Source organism: Peromyscus maniculatus, chromosome 21 (genome assembly GCF_049852395.1).
Source record: "Peromyscus maniculatus bairdii isolate BWxNUB_F1_BW_parent chromosome 21, HU_Pman_BW_mat_3.1, whole genome shotgun sequence".
Classification (NCBI taxonomy): domain Eukaryota; kingdom Metazoa; phylum Chordata; class Mammalia; order Rodentia; family Cricetidae; genus Peromyscus; species Peromyscus maniculatus.
This window is the reverse complement of record NC_134872.1, coordinates 56,809,925-56,817,376: the sequence shown is the minus strand read 5'-3', so window position 1 is coordinate 56,817,376 and position 7,452 is coordinate 56,809,925. Positions and strand designations below refer to the sequence as shown.

Sequence of the window (7,452 nt, the reverse complement as noted above, 5' to 3'; positions counted from 1 at the left end):
TCCGTACCTATTCAATAAAGTACTTAAGTTTTAGCTAGAGAAATAAGAGAACTGAAGATCCAAGGGATATAAATTGGAAAGAAAGATGTCAATGTATTGTTATTTGCAGATGATATAATACTGTACATAAGAAAACCAAAAATTCTACCAGGGAACTCCTACAGCTGTTAAATATCTTTAGTGATATGGCTGGATACAAGATTAAGTGAAAAAAAATCAGTAGCCTTCCTATATACAAACACTGTATCTACTTTTAAAATTATTAGAAACTTGTTGAGAAAGAAAATCATAGAACAAGAATGATTTCAAAGATGAAAATTAGTTATGACAGAGCCCTTGCCATTAGCTTCTCATTCACCCAGTGGGATTGAATTCTTTAAATAGACTCTACATGGAAACAAAAGAGAAATAAAATGTGGGTAAAAATAGAAGTATGTCAGGTCTATTCCTGCTTCATAGATGAAATGACTGAGTCTGCAATAAACCAAATAGCATTGAAAATACACATGGAAGTAATGATGAAATAGGGATTTGGGCCCATGGCCTTGTTTTTATATCACTATGGTGCTAGGACAAGACTTGGTATCTTCTGAGGACCCGCCAGAATTCAACAGCAGCCTTGAACACAGAATGCTATGTCTCTGAAGATTTGGCCCTTGCAGAACCTTAAGCAAGTCTTATGAAGTCTCTGAGCTTCAAATCTTCATCTGCAATTTAGTATCTGGGCACCATTATCTGAATCCAATGTTGTATCCATATCATGGAAGTAAATGTGCCTAGAAATATTAAGTACTGAGGTACATTAATACTACATAATTCTGTTTATATAAAAATGAGGGATGGCAAAAAATGATTGACATAATAGAAATCAAAATATGATAACTTCTGCAGGATTAAGATTTTACTAGAAACCAGCACAGAGACTCTGAGAATAAGGGAAATGAATACCAACTGTCAATACTTAACATATCAAGCATTTAGTATATATAAATATATATTACATAAGTACATATATATTTGTATATACATATATTTCATTTATTATGTGTAAACACCTAAAAGTTGTATAGTAAAATAAAATAATTATTTCCATTAGAGTTTTATAATTCTTCATATTGATTGATGATGGGAGTGAGTTGAGTTGCATGTCCAAGTGGAAATCCCACACCATTCACCCCATGCACTGCTAGTTTTCTGGAGAAAGAGCTCAGGTTCAAATCATAGTGCATATACTCTGACTCATAACAAATATCACTTGCTTATCCCCTTCCAAAATGAAAACACAAAGAACCACAAACTTTTAGGTTACTGACTCCAACATATAAATAAATTATAAAAACCTCACTGTGCTCTGTCTTTCTCCAAAGAGAAAAAAAACAGTCACATTGAAATGAATCAACCAGAGAGCAATATTAAGGGCAGTTTGTGAGGTAGTCAATCCCTTGAATTCTAGGATGGCAGAAATTGCTATCAAAGCAAGCGTCATGTCATCCGCAAAGGAAAATACTACCTGAGTTCATTTCTTACTGACAGGAGCAGTTTTTACTCTCTTTGAAGTTTATGATTCTAGCATAGCAACAGGTAAATATTTTTTCTTTGGTGCTCCAGGCGTTTGGTCTTCAGAATTAGCCAAGTGTTCAAATCATCCAAGTTTCCATTGTGTGTCTACCAGAAGCCTAGAAGAGCAGAGCTAAGAGTTTAGATAATTATCCAGATAATTACCCAGGCCTCAAAGTGACTTTTATTGGTTTACATAGATCATTTGGGCAGAGGAGGCTTTTCTCTTTTAATTGTCTGTAAAACAAAATCACTGTATTCAAACCAGCCTCCTCCTTAGAAAGATTAAATAAAAATTACTTGCAATAAATGTGAACACCGAGGCTGGGAAATTCTTTCTGCCAGCCTTCAGAACATGATGAGAAATGTATAGGCTGGGATAAAATGAGCCAGATTAACCATGCCTGGAGGACTCTACCACAAGCACTGATCACTCTTCACAGAGAAAGCAGTCTTCAGATCCTGGACTTCAAGAAAATAGGCATTTCACTCCTATTCACCAAAGTAATTGGTGTGGATAAACTGAGCATTGGCATTCCCTAACTCCAAATCTTATAAGATGTGCAGGTCAATCCCTCACCAAAAATTACAATATTTTTTAAGTTTGTAATTATACTTATGTACAGAAAACTTAGCAGTGTACATTTAACCCAATTTAGTAGCGAGTTCTTTGGCCTTTGCCTTTTCCAGCTTGGCAATCCAAGCCACAGATTTAGGACCCAGGACGTTGCCTCCCCAGTGGCTGCGGATCTCATCATTATCTGTTGTTGTAATTGGTTCTAATAGCGTCCACCAGCTTAGCCAGAGCACCCTTGTCTTCCGAGTTAACCTGTGTGAAGGCAACAGTGGTGCATGTCTTCCTGTGGACCAGCCGCCCCAGTCTGGCCTTTCCCTTGATGATGCAGTAGGGGACCCCCATCTTTCGGCACAGGGCAGGCAGGAAGACCACCAGCTCAATGGGGTCTACATCGTGGGCAATCACCACCAGCTGAGCCTTCTTGTTCTCCACCAAGGTGGTGACTGTACTGGCCCCTGCTCGAAGGACAGATGGTCTTTTAGTCGGGACGTCCCCTTTGCCCGCAGCTTTCTTCTCAGCACGGGCCAACAGCCTTTGCTTCTTCTCCTGCTTTGTCTCTGGCCTGCACTTAAGGCAAGCTTAAGCAACTGGGTAGCTGTTTGCTGGTCCAGGGCCTGTGTGAACTGGTTAATGGCAGGAGGTGCTTTGAGCCATTTATAGAGAATGGCCCTCTGCCGCTGCAGCGGGCCATTTGACGAAGCGTGTGAGATCTCTTTTGGGCTGGATGTCCTGCCCAATGCTGAAGTTCTTAGGCCTTTTCTCAAACAAAGGATTCACCACCTTTTTGGCCTCCTGTTTCTTCACGACGGCGGGGGCTGGGGCCACCTTCTTCCCCTTGGTCTTCTTTCCCTTGGGCATCTTGCTCGGCTGGAAGAGAGAGCCAAAAATTACAATTTTTATCTGGATACCACAACAAACACTTTCTTCAGTTATTCATCCTTCTCTTTCTTCTCCTCCTCTTCTTTCTCCTTTATTTAAGTATTTAAGCCATTCTCCTTCTACGATCTTGCGTGTGTGTGTGTGTGTGTGTGTGTGTGTGTGTGTGTGTGTGTGTGTGTGTGAAGTATCATACATGCCAAGGTATGTGAAGGTGGGGGACACCAGGATTTTAGGCTGCAAGCTTCCAGAAATTCTTGTTTCCATCTTTGGCGTCCTCATAAGAGAACCAGGATTACAAATGCTTGCATTATGTGTCTAGGTTTTATTTGAATTCAAGGATTCAAACTCAGGTCCTAGAACTTACATGGCAAGTGCCCTTACCCACGGATCCCTCTATCCTGATTCTACGATGTCTCTAATGTTACCTCCGTCATCTCCTCAAACGCACACTCTATGACTTGAACTGGTGTTCCAAGAATGTCACTGGCTTCCTGGCACCTGATCCTATTTCTTCCTTCCCTTCTCCCTTAGGAAGCTTATGATGATGACAAGGCCCAAGGCTTCCAGTTAGGAGATGTGTTGGAAGAGAGAAGGTACACCTGGTGGAAACAGCCTGAAGCAGAAATTGATAGAGGATCTGTGTTCCTCTCTACACTTCTCTCTGGCTTTTCTTAGAGGTCTTCTCTTCCACTTTAAGAACAGGTAGGATATATAACAAGACTGGGAGGTGGTATTTAATGATGAACTTCTCTATGTGAGCCAGGAATAAATGTGGTTAATTCAAATTTGAGTAATAATAACAAGTACTTTGAATACATATATATATGTATATGTATATATATATATGTATATGTATATGTATATGTATATGTATATATATGTGTGTATATATAATTTTCTGTGGCTTGAGGATCTTAGGTCTCAAACCCAGCTCTTTCTTTGTGCATATATTATTTTACCAATTTAAAAACCAGTCCTGGAAGCTCTGTCTTTTTTACTTTTTATTTTTATTTTAACTGTAAGGGAGTTTTTCCATGCATATATTGCTGTGCACCACATGGGTGCCTAATGCTTACAAAAAAACAGAAGAAGGTGTCTGATCCCTTGGAACTGAGGTTATATATATATATATATATATATATATATATATATATATATAGTTGTAAGCTGCCATGTGAGTGCTAGGGATTGAATGAAGATTCTCTGGAAGAGCAGCCAGTGCTCTTGGCCACTGACCCTTCTCTCTAGCTCCTAGAAATACTCTTTTGATGCTTCTGGGTTCTCCACAACATCAACATTGCCATTTCATAAGAACTTCCTCCTCCCAGTAATATTCTGTCTCCTTTTCCTTCATACATTTTTTCTTCTCTGAATGTTTTAGAGTCGGTCTATGTATGTATTGTCTGTATTCTTCAAAAGACAAAGAGTTCAGGAGAGCAGTTCTTATCTGTATTGCAGTCCCTAGGACATGGTATTGTTCACTAAGAACCCAAGAAATAATGTTAACAGCATTTGTATGTTGAAGAGGGCAGTTAAGGAATAATGGAACAGCATTCTTATGTGGAGGAAGGAATTGTTATGGTTCTCTTCTTCAAGTGGAGAAGTCAATGAAGGGACAGTACAAACTTTTATTTCTCTACAAACAACTACCTTAACACCAGTGCCCATGCATCCAATTCTGTCTCCTGAGAAAATCTGGATGGGATCTGTACGTTGAGGTTGCCAGAAAGACTGAAAAGAATGCCTGTAAAATTTCTGAATCTTGCTACTTAGTAAGTCAAATGTTATCTGCTGGGGCCTTATGAAAATAGGCAAAATCTTGTTATCAATTAAGATAGTGATTGTAATCATTGGTCACACTCTTCCTCCAAACAGGAATACTCTCACATGTCTATAGTTTTGGCTCAACTCATATAGATAGAAGTAGAAAGGAAAATAACTGAGCCTTTTTGTGTATAGTAGACACACATTAGCATACTTTCTTTGCAAAGTGCTTCCATATGTAATGTTTTGTAGTTAAGGAAACAGGTTCCTAGAGAAGTAATGTCCATAAAGCCATGGAGCTAGTGATGGAATTAGTATCTGGAATCCAAGTAGATTGGATATGCCTCCCTCACCAGAACAAATACCCATTGAAAGCAGATTGTAAATTCACATTACCTGTGCAGTTCTAGAGACTCCAGGACACAGCATAGCAAACATAATCCTGCATGTATTTACCTGTATCTTCAGTAAGTTTTGGCTGAATTAACTGAAAAAACACAGTGCTCTTTCCAGTGTGTTCTGTACCTGAGTTTCAAGATTATCTGTGTCATGAGTATTGGCTACAATGCAAGAATAGGGCATGTATATTGAGAGTTGCATCAGGACCCACAAGTGTAGATTTTTCAATATTGTATATGTAATGCACTATCCCGAAAGCAAAGGGGTCAGGGGTAACTGTTCATTTAGAAGTATTAGTTTCCATTTGTTTCTGGAAGTTTCCATTGGGTTATAGAGTTGTGTCAGGGTTTGGAGTTGAATTTACATTTGAACTCTACCCTTACCCAATCACTATCAAACATTAGGAAAGAGGCAATTTGAAAGAACTTATGCCGTGTTGTAAATACGATACTAGATTTTTGCAGGTTTGAGATAATTGTTTTTGGAGTCCTTTGAAATTTCCTTTCTTCCTTCTACTTTATGATAAAATATTTTGAAATAAAAGTATCACAGACCAAAATTAAGCAGATCCAAGGGCTATACGAATGGATGAATTTATCTACAGTTAGAATTGGCATTCAAAATGGGTGCTACGAAGCTTCACTATAAATTTGTGCACTAATCATCCACCACTACCTCCAAAAACCCGTGACAGAATCAGAACTAGGAAAACTTTTAGCTTTATATAAAACTTTTATATAAAAACTTTATCACACACACACACACACACACACACACACACACACACACACACCTGTCCATTACCTGCATTCACTCCTTTTCCATTTCTTTATATTTAGCTTCTCTTCCTGGTATTCAGAGAGAATAAATCTAGTGAAAAAGAAATGTAATGTTTGTATGCTTTTTTTGCCATTACATAGTATGATAATTTCCTTTAGTCACAGATAAATCTAGCTTAGACAAAAATGATGAATTTAGATTTGAATGATTTTAATAAATAAGTGATATTTGCAAGCAAAAGTACTCTAGTGTTTAGGGGAGAAACTGGAATTCCTGGTTTGTTGCAACACTCTTATCTTTTTGAGGAGAAAAAAATGTTTTGAATATACCCCATTTTCCTATATCCATTTCTCCCCCTGGGCTTCAGTCTACTTGCAAGGTGGTGCTAAAAACAAATGTGTAAATTGATCAAATGAACAAGTAACTATACCTGGATAACTTAGTTACAATAACAACAATGACCTAAAGGTGGTTGAAGACAAGAAAGATAAGTTTAAATACCAAAAACAGTAACCTGTTTTCCATGTGATTTATCCACTATCTTCCTGGTATGTTTATGTGGAAAATTGCTTATTATGCAAATCTCTTGCAGAGAGTCAGACCTCTGATCTGTCCTGACTAGATGGGGAAAGCTGGAAGAAGGGTAAACACTCTTAAATGAGGCTAATAACAATGTAAAGAAAACAGAATTCTCTCCTGTGTGTGTCTTTTAGTTGAGTGTGTGTTACTGTTTTCTTTTGCTTCTAGAAACATATTTACAAGACTCCAAGACCCATTCAGGACTCTCAAATTCTAGCAGCTTGAAGACCCTCCTTATCTCAGAGGATAGCTCTTGTTTAAAAACTGCACAATGTAAATGGTATCTGGTGTTTAATGAAAAGCACTGAAATTGCTATATGGTGCCACAGATTCACTGCTGAACATGTCATGAGGCAACATTTTATAGGCGTTGTAAAATCTTTTTACCACACACAGATGCATTACCCAAAATTACTCAAATCTGCAGGGCATCTGAAACTCACTCTGTAACAGTAATAGGCTTTGCTGCTTAAAAAGTGATTATGACTAATGCACAAAAACAATTATCACTACATTCAACCGCCAGGAATTCATTCTCACTGAAATTTGAGCAATCACTAAGAAAAACTAAGTAATTTTCAAAACTTACAGGATCATAAAGCAGAACTAGGGAAATATTTTAATCTGTCAGTCTATACAAGGAAGATTTTATTGGCAGTATTTTTACAAATCCTAACACTTTATCTTTTTGTTAATATACACTGTAGGTTAATTAGAGAAATTCTTAAAACAGTTAATGAATGCAACTACCTTATGGGACTGATGCTATAGCAAGCAAAGGCAACATGAATGTTTGGAAAGAAACTAAGAATGGAATCCAACAGATTTAGTTTTGGTTCTGGGGGGCAATTCCTTTATCTCTCTGGATATATATTTATATATTTTGGGGGCCCTCCTCCTACTCTAACCTGCCACAA

At 37.8% G+C, this 7,452-nt stretch overlaps 1 pseudogene; it reads right to left on the bottom strand.

Annotated features, from left to right (window-relative positions):
* Positions 1-2,200: 2,200 nt before the first annotated feature.
* LOC102924520 (large ribosomal subunit protein eL8 pseudogene) lies at positions 2,201-2,996 on the bottom strand (annotated as a pseudogene).
* Positions 2,997-7,452: the final 4,456 nt, after the last annotated feature.